Source organism: Stegostoma tigrinum, chromosome 8 (assembly GCF_030684315.1).
Source record: "Stegostoma tigrinum isolate sSteTig4 chromosome 8, sSteTig4.hap1, whole genome shotgun sequence".
NCBI lineage: Eukaryota > Metazoa > Chordata > Chondrichthyes > Orectolobiformes > Stegostomatidae > Stegostoma > Stegostoma tigrinum.
The window spans coordinates 75950208-75962716 of record NC_081361.1 but is presented as its reverse complement, the minus strand read 5'-3'; positions in this window follow the sequence as shown (position 1 = coordinate 75962716).

Below are 12509 nucleotides of genomic sequence, written 5' to 3'. Positions count from 1 at the left end.
CTTTCTCCTTGAAAACCTCCAGGAAGCGCTTGCAAAGCTTGGCACTCCTGAAGGTCACATCGTAAAAACCTCCTCCTGGGAAATCCTGCAGGCAGTAAATGTCCGCAGCAGCGAACCCACAACAGTCCAACAGGACCCTCTTCACGAAGAAGGTGTGTTCCACAGGTGCACCTTCATCCACCTTCTTTACGGAAACGTGGATGGTGTTCCGGACCCCCTGACCCGGGGCACGAGCACTCGCCACAGCCATCGTTGCAGGTTGGCTGCTCCCCTGAACCAGCGTTAGGCCGAAGCCAGCATTAAGATCCACCGGTTGCAAGGGTGCACAGCCAACCCGACATCTTCCTTCCACCTCCAACACAGTCGTGCTCTCCTATTCTTGGTCCACAAAAGAGTGGGTCTTTATTTTGTTCCGGATGTAAGCTGGTTCAATGAGCTTTCTGCCTGTTTGTCCAAAGCTAGCCACCAGGATACATGAACATCAACTAGCCACAAAACGACATGACCCACTATCACTCGTATCCTTACATACAGATGAGGAAGGACACCACTTTGATTGGGACAACACATCCATCCTAGGACAAGCCAAACAGAGACACGCACGAGAATTCCTAGAAGCATGGCATTCCAACTGGAACTTCATCAACAAACACATTGATTTGGAGCCAATCTACCATCCCCTGAGAAAAAGAACAGAAAATGACATCACCAATGCAGGAAATGACATCACCAACCCAAGGAAACCTAAACAGATAAATAGAAAGTGGGACATAACACCAGTGCTTCACCGGAGGCTCACTGATGCTGTTACCTAGAATGGTGATGAAATGTCTGGGAACAAACCTTCAAGCTCAGTGAACCAGCTTACATCTGGAACAAAATAAAGACCCACTCTCTTGTGGACCGAGAGGAGGAGAGCGCTGTGTTGGAGGTGGAAGGAAGACGTCGGGTTGGCTGTGCACCCTTGCAACCAGTGGATATTAATGCTGGCTTTGGCCTAATGCTGGTTCAGGGGAGCAGCCAACCTGCAAAGATGGCTGCGGCAAGTGCTCGTGCCCCAGGTCAGGGGGTCCGGAACACCATCCGTGTTTCTGTAAAGAAGGTTGATGAAGGTGCACCTGTGGACCGCACCTTCTTCATGAAGAGGGTCCTGTTGGACTGTTGTGGGTTTGCTGCTGCGGACATTTACTGCCTGCAGGATTTCCCAGGAGGAGGTTTTTACGATGTGACCTTCAGGAGTGCCAAGCTTTGCGAGTGCTTCCTGGAGGTTTTCAAGGAGAAAGGAGGTGAGGGCCCCCTCTCTGTATTGACCGCTGTCCCGCTGTTTGTGATGCCAGCGCAGAGGAGCCATATGGTGACTGTACACATGTACAACCCGCACGTGCCAGCAGTTGATGTCCTGACCTTCCTCGGAAGGTATGTGAAGGTGGAAGGGGACCTAACTGACATCGTGGACCCCTTTGGCATCTGGACGAGTAAGAGGCAGGTCAAGGTGATGCTGAGGATGGGCGCAGATGGGAATGTCGCACATCCACCGTCCAGCTTCGCGATCGGCGGGAGCAGGGGCTACCTGACCTATGCAGGGCAACCTAAAGTCTGCCATGCCTGTGGTAGGTCAGGTCACATGGCGGCCGACTGCAAAGCCACCATCTGCAGGAACTGCAGGGAGGAGGGACACCTTGCAAAGGATTGCCCACGAGAGAAAAGCTGCAACCTTTGCGGGGAAGCGGGCCACTTCTATAGGGCATGCCTGCGGCGGGGTACCACCTACGCCCAGGTTGCCAGCAGGGGAAATGCGGGGCCAGCCCCCCCGGAGGAGAGGAAGGCACCAGGGCCCAGCAAGGACCCCACTAATGTGCACGAGGGTCAGGTCGCGCAGGAGGGCCCAGCCCCGCAGGATGGGCCCGAGGCCAGCAAAGCGCCCCTGCAGGCTCCGCCCCTGCCCGACAATCCAGAGTCGATGAAGGCAGCGACAAGCGACCCAGGGGAGTGGATGACGGTCCGGAAGGTGAGGAGGAAGGTGCGTCGACGGGCCCAGGAACCGCAACGATCAGGCAGGAAGAGGCAGCAACAGGGGGGCTTTAAGAGCTCCTCTGACGAGGGGGATTCGGAGAGGGCCCGCCCGAAGCAGAAGTTAAAGATCTTGAGGGAGAAAGAAAGCAGCACCACGCTTCCAGGTGACGGGAGGCGTCCTGAGGCTCCCTCCGACACCCAGTCAAGTGCCGCTGGGGTCCTGGAGGGGCCCCCGGAACTTCCAGGCGGGAAGGAGGAGACAGCGCGTCCCCAGCCTGACCCAGAGCCGGACCCTCCTGCCTCCGCACCCACGACGGGGGGATGCCACCTGGAAGGCAGCATGGACGGTTTCCTGAGCCCGGAGAGCGTCCAGCAGTTAGCCCGGGCAATGGGCATGAAGGGACAGATGGAGGGGCTGGACCTTGGACTTGGGGAGCGTACTGCGGTCACTGCCAACAATGGGGGTACGAGTTGCGAGCATTAATGTGCGCAGTGTCAAGTCCACCGCAAGATGTGTATCCACGTTGGCCCATCTGACCACCATCGAGGCGGACCTCCTGTTTCTGAGGAAGTGCAGGATACCGCACCTCAGCAGGTACGGGAAATGGTCCGGCGCCTGGACCTGTGGGCCTTCGATCTGATCAGGGGGTAACGACTGTCGCTCCTCGGGCCTGGCTATTCTGCTGCGGGGGCGCGACTTCACCATCTCTCAAGTTCAGGAGGTGGTGGGGGGGGGCGCCTCCTAGTGGCTGACGTCACCTACAGGAACGAACCCCTGAGGCTGATCAACGTGTACGCCCCAGCGGTACGGAATGAGCGGTTGGCCGTCCTGCAGCGGCTTCCACCCCTGCTGGCTACGTCCAGGCCGGTCATCCTAGGCGGAGACTTCAACTGCATCATCGATGCAGATGGAAGATCCAGCGTGGGGACAGCGGGTGGGGGGAGTCATCTGGACGTCACGTCCAGATTCCTGGTGGGCACGGTGAAGGACGCCAAGCTGCTCGACGTCTTCAGCACCCCTGCAGACGGAGCGCAGCGGAGGTACACCTGGTCGTGGCCAGACGGGTCTATTCGCTCAAGGATGGACTTCCTGTTTATGTCACGGGCGTTCTCGGTCAGGTCCACCGGCGTCGAGCCGGTGTTCTTCTCTGACCACTGCCTCCTGCTGGCTGACTGTCACTTACAGGACGACCAGCCGGCCGGCAAGGGGACGTGGAAGCTCAACACAACTCTGTTGACCCCAGAGAACGTTGAGGAGCTTAAGAGGGATTACGCCGGTTGGAGAACCGTGAAACCCCTCTTTGAGTCTCCGGGCGACTGGTGGGAGATGGTGAAGGAGAACATCAAGAGGTTCTTTGTCCTCAAGGGTGTTTGGAAGGCGAGAGAGAGGTGGGGAAAGCTGTCGTGACTCCAGAAAAGGGTGCAGAACCTGCTTCTTCTGCAGTTGATTGGGGTCGATGTCATGGAGGACCTCTGCGAGGTGAGGGGCCAGCAAGCCTCGCTCTTCGCCGCGGAGGCCTCCAGGATAATCTTCCGGTCCAGGGTACGCTCCGTGGAGCAGGACGAGACGTGCTCGCGTTTCTTCTTTCAGAAGGTGCACAAAGAGAGCTCTGTGCTTAACCGACTGAAGGAGGACGACGGCTCGGTGACGTCGTCTCGGCCCGACATTTTGAGGATCAGCAGATCCTTCTATGCCGGACTGTACGACACGAAGCCCACGGACAGCACGGCCTCTGAGTCGTTCCTGTCGTCTATCACAGAGGTCTTAGACGACGGCACGAGGGAGTGGCTGGACCGGCCGATATCCCTGGACGAGCTGACCAGAGCCCTCAAGTCCTTGGAGAGGAATAGGACTCCCGGGAGCGACGGCTTACCGGTCGAGCTGTATTCCGCTCTGTGGGACCTGGTCGGCCAGGACCTGCTGGAGGTGTACGATTGTGCGCTTCGGGCAGGGGAAATGTGCAAGTCCATGAGGAAGGGCATCATCACCCTCATTTACAAGTGGAAGGGGGAGAGGGAAGAAATTAAGAATTGGCGTCCCATTTCACGATTGAACGTGGACTACAAAATCCTGGCCAAGGTCATAGCCAACCGGGTCAGGTCTGTCCTGGAGTCGGTGATTCACCCAGACCAAACCTGTGCTGTGCCGGGCAGGAAGATCGCTGAGAACCTCGCGCACATTACGGATGCGATCGCCTACGTACAGGGCAGGCAAGTGGACACCTGCATTGTCAGCCTGGACCAGGAGAAGGCCTTCGACAGGGTCTCTCATGCTTACATGAGGGATGTCCTATCCAAATTGGGGTTCGGGCAGGGCATCCGCATTTGGATCCGGCTGCTCTACGCCAACATCGTTAACGCAGTCTCGATCAACGTGTGGGAATCAGACAGTTTTCCCGTCAGATCTGGAGTCAGGCAGGGCTGCTCGCTCTGTCCTGCCTTGTTCGTGTGCTGTGTGGAACCCTTCGCCGCATCCATCAGGAAGGATGTGAGCCTGAAGGGCGTGACTATCCCAGGCAGCGGAGGCCTTCAGGTCAAGACGTCCCTGTACATGGACGATGTCGCCGTCTTCTGCACCGATCGTCGCTCGGTGAGTAGACTATTGGACATCTGCGGCCAGTTTGAACTGGCCTCTGGTGCCAAAGTCAATAGGGGTAAGAGTGAGGTCATGTTCTTCGGGAACTGGGACGACCGCTCCTTCATCCCCTTCACCGTCAGGACAGACTACCTGAAGGTGCTGGGTGTTTGGTTTGGTGGAGCTGGGGCATGCACTAAGACTTGGGAGGAGCGTATCACCAAAATGAAGCAGAAGCTGGGCAGGTGGACGCTCTGGTCCCTCTCCATCGCGGGTAAGAACCTGGTTGTCAGGTGCGAGGGGCTTTCGGTACTGTTGTATGTGGCGCAGGCCTGGCCTATTCCCTGGACCTGCGCCGTTGCGGTCACCAGGGACATCTTCCACTTCATTTGGGGGTCAAGGATGGACCGGGTCCGCAGGGACACCATGTACAAAGACCTGGAAAATGGGGGAAAGGGCGTACCAAACGCCACCCTCACCCTGACGGCTACCTTTGTGTGCGGCTGCATCAAGCTGTGCGTAGATCCTCAGTACGCAAACACCAAGTGTCACTACTTACTGAGGTTCTACCTGTCCCCGGTGTTGCGAAGGATGGGCCTGGCCTCGTTGCCGCAGAACGCTCCGAGTAGTTGGACTGTGCCGTACCACCTGTCCTTCGTGGTGAAATTTTTGAAGGGAAACACCTTTGACCACAAGGCCGTCAGCCAGTGGTCAGCAAGTAGTATCCTCGAAACCCTTTGGGAAAAGGAGAGGGTGGATCCCGTCGTGTGGTTCCCCATGCAGACTGCCAAAGTCGTTTGGCAGAATGCCTCATCACCAGAACTTTCAAACAAGCACAAGGACATTGCTTGGCTGGCGGTGAGAGGGGGTCTGCCAGTGAGATCCTTTATGCACGCCCGGAATCTCTGCGCCACCGCACGCTGCCCTCGAGGCGGCTGCGGGGGAACAAGACTGTCGATCACCTCCCTTCTGGAGTGTGCCTATGCACAGGAGGTCTGGAGGGGGATGCAGTGGTATTTGTCGAGGTTCGTCCCGAGCAGTCCGTGACGCGGGACTCTGTGCTCTACGGGCTGTTTCCGGGGACGCACACCGAGACCAACATCAACTGCGCCTGGAGGACCATCAATGCGGTGAAAGATGCTCTTTGGTCTGCCCGCAACTTGCTGGTCTACCAGCTGAAAGAACTAACTCTGACCGAGTGTTGCAGACTGGCGCACTCCAAGGTCCAGGACTACGTGCTGAGGGACGTGGTAAAGCTTGGGGCAGCCGCCGCCAAGGCGCGGTGGGGAAAGACCATGGTATGAAACCCCTCGTCCAAAATAGAAAAAAAGGACCCTATCTGGTAACTGGGCCCAGCTGGCGCCTTCCCCAACTGGTCAGGGGGCCAACGGGGACTGTGCGGGGTGACGACTGCTGGGGTATTTTCTTTGCTTTGTTTTTTTTTCTTTGTTTGTTTTTTTTCCTTTAGTTGGTCTACGTACCCCCTGGGTAACCCGGAGCGGCTTGCTTGACTGGGTAGGTGTACAAATATGTTTTTTTTGTACATCTTATGAATAAAGTATATTTTTTCAAATAAAAAATAGCTGATGAAATGTCTGAAAGCTAACCTTCCAGCTCAGTGAGCAAACTCACATCCAGAAACTCAACCTGAGCTACAAATCTTCTCAAAACTTGCTATCACTATGTTTATGTGGTGAGTCCAGTTGAGTTTCTGAAGGTTGGTAAGCCCAGGGATGTTGGTGGTAGGGAATTCAATGGTGATGGTGCCATTGAAAGTCAAGGGGTGGAAGCTAGATTGTCTCTTGTTGGTGTGGATGATGATTGCCACTTGTCTGCCCACGCCCATCCAGATATTGTTGCACTTGGATGTGGACTGCTTCAGTGTCTGTGCAGGTGGGAATGGCACTGGACCTGGTGTGATTGTTGGCGAACATCCCTAATTCTGATTTTACGATGGACAAAAGATTTTGGTGCAGCAGCTGAAGATGTTTGGGCCTGGGACACTACCTGAGGAACCTCGACAGAGTATTAAGGTGAGAAGGAAAAGATTTAAAAGGGACCTGAGGAGTCACTTTTTCACATAGAAGGTGGTGCGTGTATGTATGCCAGAGGAGGCAGTAGAGACAAGTACAGTTGCAACATTTAAAAGGCCTCTGGATAGGTACATGCATAAGAAGTCTTTAGAAGGCTATGGGCCAAATGCTGGTAAATGGGACTAGATCAGGTTACAAAGTCTGATTATTGCAGATGAGTTGCACTAAAGGGGATGTTTCCATACTATGACTCTTTGACTCTATGACTCTCTAAGCACACAGGTAAATCTTGCAGAATTTTGCTGTTGGCAATGTGAAGAGTAATGTCACTCTATTATTTGTCTTTGCTGTTTTTGAGCCAGAGTAGACTCCAGAGCCATGTCTCTTTCTGACTCTCTCGCTCTCGCTTTCTTCTTCTCCTTTGACTCCTTGATCTTCATATATGTAGCAATTTCTTTTTACAAGTCGTAGAGGTAAATGGTGGTTGGTTTACCTTAGTTGGATTGGATGACTGGTTGGTGATGCAGAGTGATGCCAACAATTTAGGTTCAGTCCTGTTCCAGATAAGGTTATCATGAAGGATTCTCCTTGTCAACCTCTCCCCTTGCCTGAGGCACGGTAACCATTAGGTTAAAACACCACAAGTCATCTATCTCTCATGAGAGAGCAGCCCTATGTTCTGGGATGACTATAATGATTTGCACTTTATGTAAGTCATCCTCTCTAATCCCTGTCTCTCTCTTACCACCACCACCCCACCCCGCCACCCCAACTTTCTGAACTTTATGGAACCCAAATGAAAAGCTACAACTGATGTGTGTCAGGAATGAGAGGTTGAATCCTTCTGATAATTAAAATTGAAACAGAAGCCCCCAATCTGTTATGGTGGGAGTAGAGGTCACCCTCTAACAATTAAACCAGAAACAACCAGAGAGGTTCACCCAACCTCACCTCATCTGTTAAACTGTTACAAAGAAGGTCAGGTTAAATTAAAGAAAATCTGTGATATTCACTTTATAAGTAACAAGTAATTTATTTTGGGAGAGTAGGAACTGTAGATGCTGGAGCATCTGAGATTACAAGGTGTACAGCTGCATGAATAGAGCAGGCCAAGCAGCATCAGAAGAGCAGGAAGGCTGACGTTTCGGGCCTAGGCCCTTCTTCCGTAACCCATTTCTGAAGAAGGGTCTACGCCCGAAACGTCAGCCTTCCTTCTCCTCTGATGGTGCTTGGCCTGCTGTGTTCATCCAGCTCTACACAATTTATTTATTTTACTCTAACAGTGAACAAATTAACAGAATTACTAACAAACCAAATGATTTCCCCCTTAACTACTTAGCATTCTCTAACTGAAATTCTATTGGTATATTGTTCCATTAAATCAAATGCGAGGTGATGCATTTTGGAAGGGCGAATTTGAAAGCTGAGTACAGGATTAAGGATAGGATTCTTGGCAGTGTGAAGGGACAGAGGGATCTTGGTGTGCAGATACATAGATCCCTTAAAATGGCCACCCAAGTGGACAGAGTTGTTAAGAAAGCATATGGTGTTTTGGCTTTCATTAGCAGGGGGATTGAGTTCAAGAGTCGTGAGATCTTGTTGCAGCTCTATAAAACTTTGGTTAGACCGCACTTGGAATACTGCATCCAGTTCTGGTTGCCCTATTATAGGGAAGATGTGGATGCTTTGGAGAGGGTTCCGAGGAGGTTTACCAGGATGCTGCCTGGACTGGAGGGCTTATCTTATGAAGAGAGGTTGACTGAGCTCAGACTTTTTCTCATTGGAGAAAAGGAGGAGGACAGGGGACCTAATTGAGGTATACAAGATAATGAGAGGCATAGATAGAGTTGATAGCCAAAGACTATTTCTCAGGGCAGAAATGGCTAGCACGAGGGGTCATAGTTTTAAGCTGGTTGGAGGAAAGTATAGAGGGGATGTCAGAGGCGGGTTCTTTACACAGAGAGTTGTGAGAGCATGGAATGCGTTGCCAGCAGCAGTTGTGGAAGCAAGGTCATTGGGGACATTTAAGAGACTGCTGAACATGCATATGGTCACAGAAATTTGAGGGTGCATACATGAGGATCAATGGTCGGCACAACACCGTGGGCTGAAGGGCCTGTTCTGTGCTGTACTGTTCTATGTTCTATTTCAGTCCCACTTATATCAATGCAAGTAATAAGATAATAAATTAAAACTTAGTCTCTCAAAGTCTATATGCCTCTCTTCTGCTGTTCTCAAGTCATAAACACCTTTCTTCTGCTGATCTGGGATGTTTTCATCATGAAGTCTTCTGTGAGGACTCTTAGCTAGAAGTGCCTTTTATGGATAGATGGTGCTTTCTTACAGAGCTTAGCAATTTCTTGTCGAGCTAGATGCTTATTTGTCAGATGGTGGCTCGCTCTCACACTGATTTTCAAAAACTCTCTCATGTATCTTGGATGGCATAATTATTTTCTTATAATAGCATTGGTCCGAGGTGGTCAAAACCATCAGATTTAAATTCAATTGGTTTTCAATCGCTAAATGCTTGCTTTAAATTAATTGGTTATTTCCAGCTTGTTGCCAAAACATCAAAACAAGCCTAAGGTTTCCAATCACACAGCCAATTGATACATGTTTCAATTTCAGAACTGGCTGTACATATTCAGCAACATACAGATTTTTTTTTCTGTATATATCTCTAAGCTTAGAAAAACATTTTACCTCTTAAGGGAGCCACATACTCTTCTCCCTTATCACTTTTTTTACAAACATTTCAGCTTCCTCCCTTCCAATTCATGATTAATCTACACAAATTTGTAACGTGTAATTGGTATGCTGTCATCTTCAAAGTTCACTTTCCCACAGATAGCTGCAGATGTACACAGCATTTCTGTTTATAATTTATTCAAAATACATTTTACCTCATGGGCAAATATTAAAAGCTCAAGAAAAATATCCCAATAATGGTTCTAATGCAGATAAATACAACAAATTTTTAGCTCTAGGTTAAAATAAATGCCTAACTTGGAAATCTGCTGTGGAAAATTCACAATGAGAAACTGACGTTCTGAGACTAGCATTGTGCTAAATGGTATTTACTATGAAAAGATGTAGCACCTGAAAACTTAACATTCATGATGTGCTGCAGACCATCAGAAGCAGTAGAAATATATTTAGCCACAATCTGTAATTTCAAGATGCAATCAATTCCTGCTCTATCATTAAATAACAAATAACAGCAGATGGGGCCTCCACAAACATAAGCAATGATGAGCCCAGCACATCAGTACAAAAGATGATTCTCATGCTCCCAACTGCTGGTAACACTGAACAAGTCAGATCCTAGAGTGAAGATAATAAATTCTGCTACCTTCGGGTGGCATCATTGTGGCAGTGCAGGAGGCCCATGATGGACATGTCATCTAGAGAATGGGAGGGGGAGTGGAAATGGTTTGCGACTGGGAGGTGCAGTTGTTTGTTGCGAACTGAGCGGAGGTGTTCTGCAAAGCGGTCCCCAAGCCTCTGCTTGGTTTCCCCAATGTAGAGGAAGCCACACCGGGTACAGTGGATGCAGTATACCACATTGGCAGATGTGCAGGTGAACCTCTGCTTAATGTGGAATGTCATCTTGGGGCCTGGGCTAGGGGTGAGGGAGGAGGTGTGGGGGCAAGTGTAGCATTTCCTGCGGTTGCAGGGGAAGGTGCCGGGTGTGGTGGGGTTGGAGGGCAGTGTGGAGCGAACAAGGGAGTCACGGAGAGAGTGGTCTCTCCGGAAAGCAGACAGGGGTGGGGATGGAAAAATGTCTTGGGTGGTGGGGTCGGATTGTAAATGGCGGAAGTGTCGGAGGATGATGCGTTGTATCCGGAGGTTGGTAGGGTGGTGTGTGAGAACGAGGGGGATCCTCTTAGGGCGGTTTCTCTAGATGACATGTCCATCATGGGCCTCCTGCACTGCCACAATGATGCCACCCAAAGGTTGCTCGTTCTCACACACCACCCTACCAACCTCCGGATACAACGCATCATCCTCCGACACTTCTGCCATTTACAATCCGACCCCACCACCCAAGACATTTTTCCATCCCCACCCCTGTCTGCTTTCCGGAGAGACCACTCTCTCCGTGACTCCCTTGTTCGCTCCACACTGCCCTCCAACCCCACCACACCCGGCACCTTCCCCTGCAACCGCAGGAAATGCTACACTTGCCCCCACACCTCCTCCCTCACCCCTATCCCAGGCCCCAAGATGACATTCCACATTAAGCAGAGGTTCACCTGCACATCTGCCAATGTGGTATACTGCATCCACTGTACCCGGTGTGGCTTCCTCTACATTGGGGAAACCAAGCAGAGGCTTGGGGACCGCTTTGCAGAACACCTCCGCTCAGTTCGCAACAAACAACTGCACCTCCCAGTCGCAAACCATTTCCACTCCCCCTCCCATTCTCTAGATGACATGTCCATCATGGGCCTCCTGCACTGCCACAATGATGCCACCCGAAGGTTGCAGGAACAGCAACTCATATTCCGCCTGGGAACCCTGCAGCCATATGGTATCAATGTGGACTTCACCAGTTTCAAAATCTCGCCTTCGTTGCGAGCCCAGTTCGTCCCCTCCCCCCACTGCACCACACAACCAGCCCAGCTCTTCCCCCCCACCCACTGCATCCCAAAACCAGTCCAACCTGTCTCTGCCTCCCTAACCGGTTCTTCCTCTCACCCATCCCTTCCTCCCACCCCAAGCCGCACCCCCATCTACCTACTAACCTCATCCCACCTCCTTGACCTGTCCGTCTTCCCTGGACTGACCTATCCCCTCCCTACCTCCCCACCTACACTCTCTCCACCTATCTTCTTTACTCTCCATCTTCGGTCCGCCTCCCCCTCTCTCCCTATTTATTCCAGTTCCCTCTCCCGATCCCCCTCTCTGATGAAGGGTCTAGGCCCGAAACGTCAGCTTTTGTGCTCCTGAGATGCTGCTTGGCCTGCTGTGTTCATCCAGCCTCACATTTTATTATCTTGGAATTCTCCAGCATCTGCAGTTCCCATTATCTCAGATCCTAGAGTGAAACTTGGTTTGACACACTATAAGATTTATTTTTACAACTTTTGTAACCTTGGTGGTGAGGCACATATTCACAACAGGCTGCTAATGAATGTACTTTTAACAGAAGACTATCAAAGGTTATTACACACAACAGAAAAACATTAATTATTTTAGACGATATACGACCCATTCGAAATGATCTTAGATTAAAAATTTGGATTCATCTCTTTTATCTTCAATAACAATCTGACAGATACTTAAAACTCACTGAAGCGTCACCTGTTTCTGTCTACAGATCTTTGTTCAGTGCATACAGCTGTAATTAGTTTGTTTTCAGCAGGCATCTGCATTTACTTGAAGCTGTTTCTTTACTTAATGTCTGTTTCTGAGATCCTTACACAAACTGCTAACACAGCTCACTTATTACTTAACTTGTGTATTGACTATGAATCCTTAAATGTTTCTTCAAGTCTTCTATTTCTGATTCTTTTTTCTTACTTATGTTAAACCACTAAGGATTCTTTCCTTCTCTCCTGACCACTTTTGAGACTGCTAAACTGCTCTACTGCTACTATTGGTGTTTTTCTCTCTGAAAGAAACATGTACATTGACTGACTCTTCTGTTTTTCTAAAGCCAGTCATTTCTGCCTCCATCTCCGTGTGTCATGGGACACCATATTGTTTGATGACATCCCTTTTTTTTCCTTCTACACGTTTCAAAGACTGAATTATTCAAATTCCGCAATTTAAAAAGCCTTATTTAAATAAATGTAAACAAATTTTTAGTTAGCCAAAATCACTCACAGAACTCAAAATGAAACTAAACAATGTTTCCCCTTCTTAACATGATAGAAATGTAA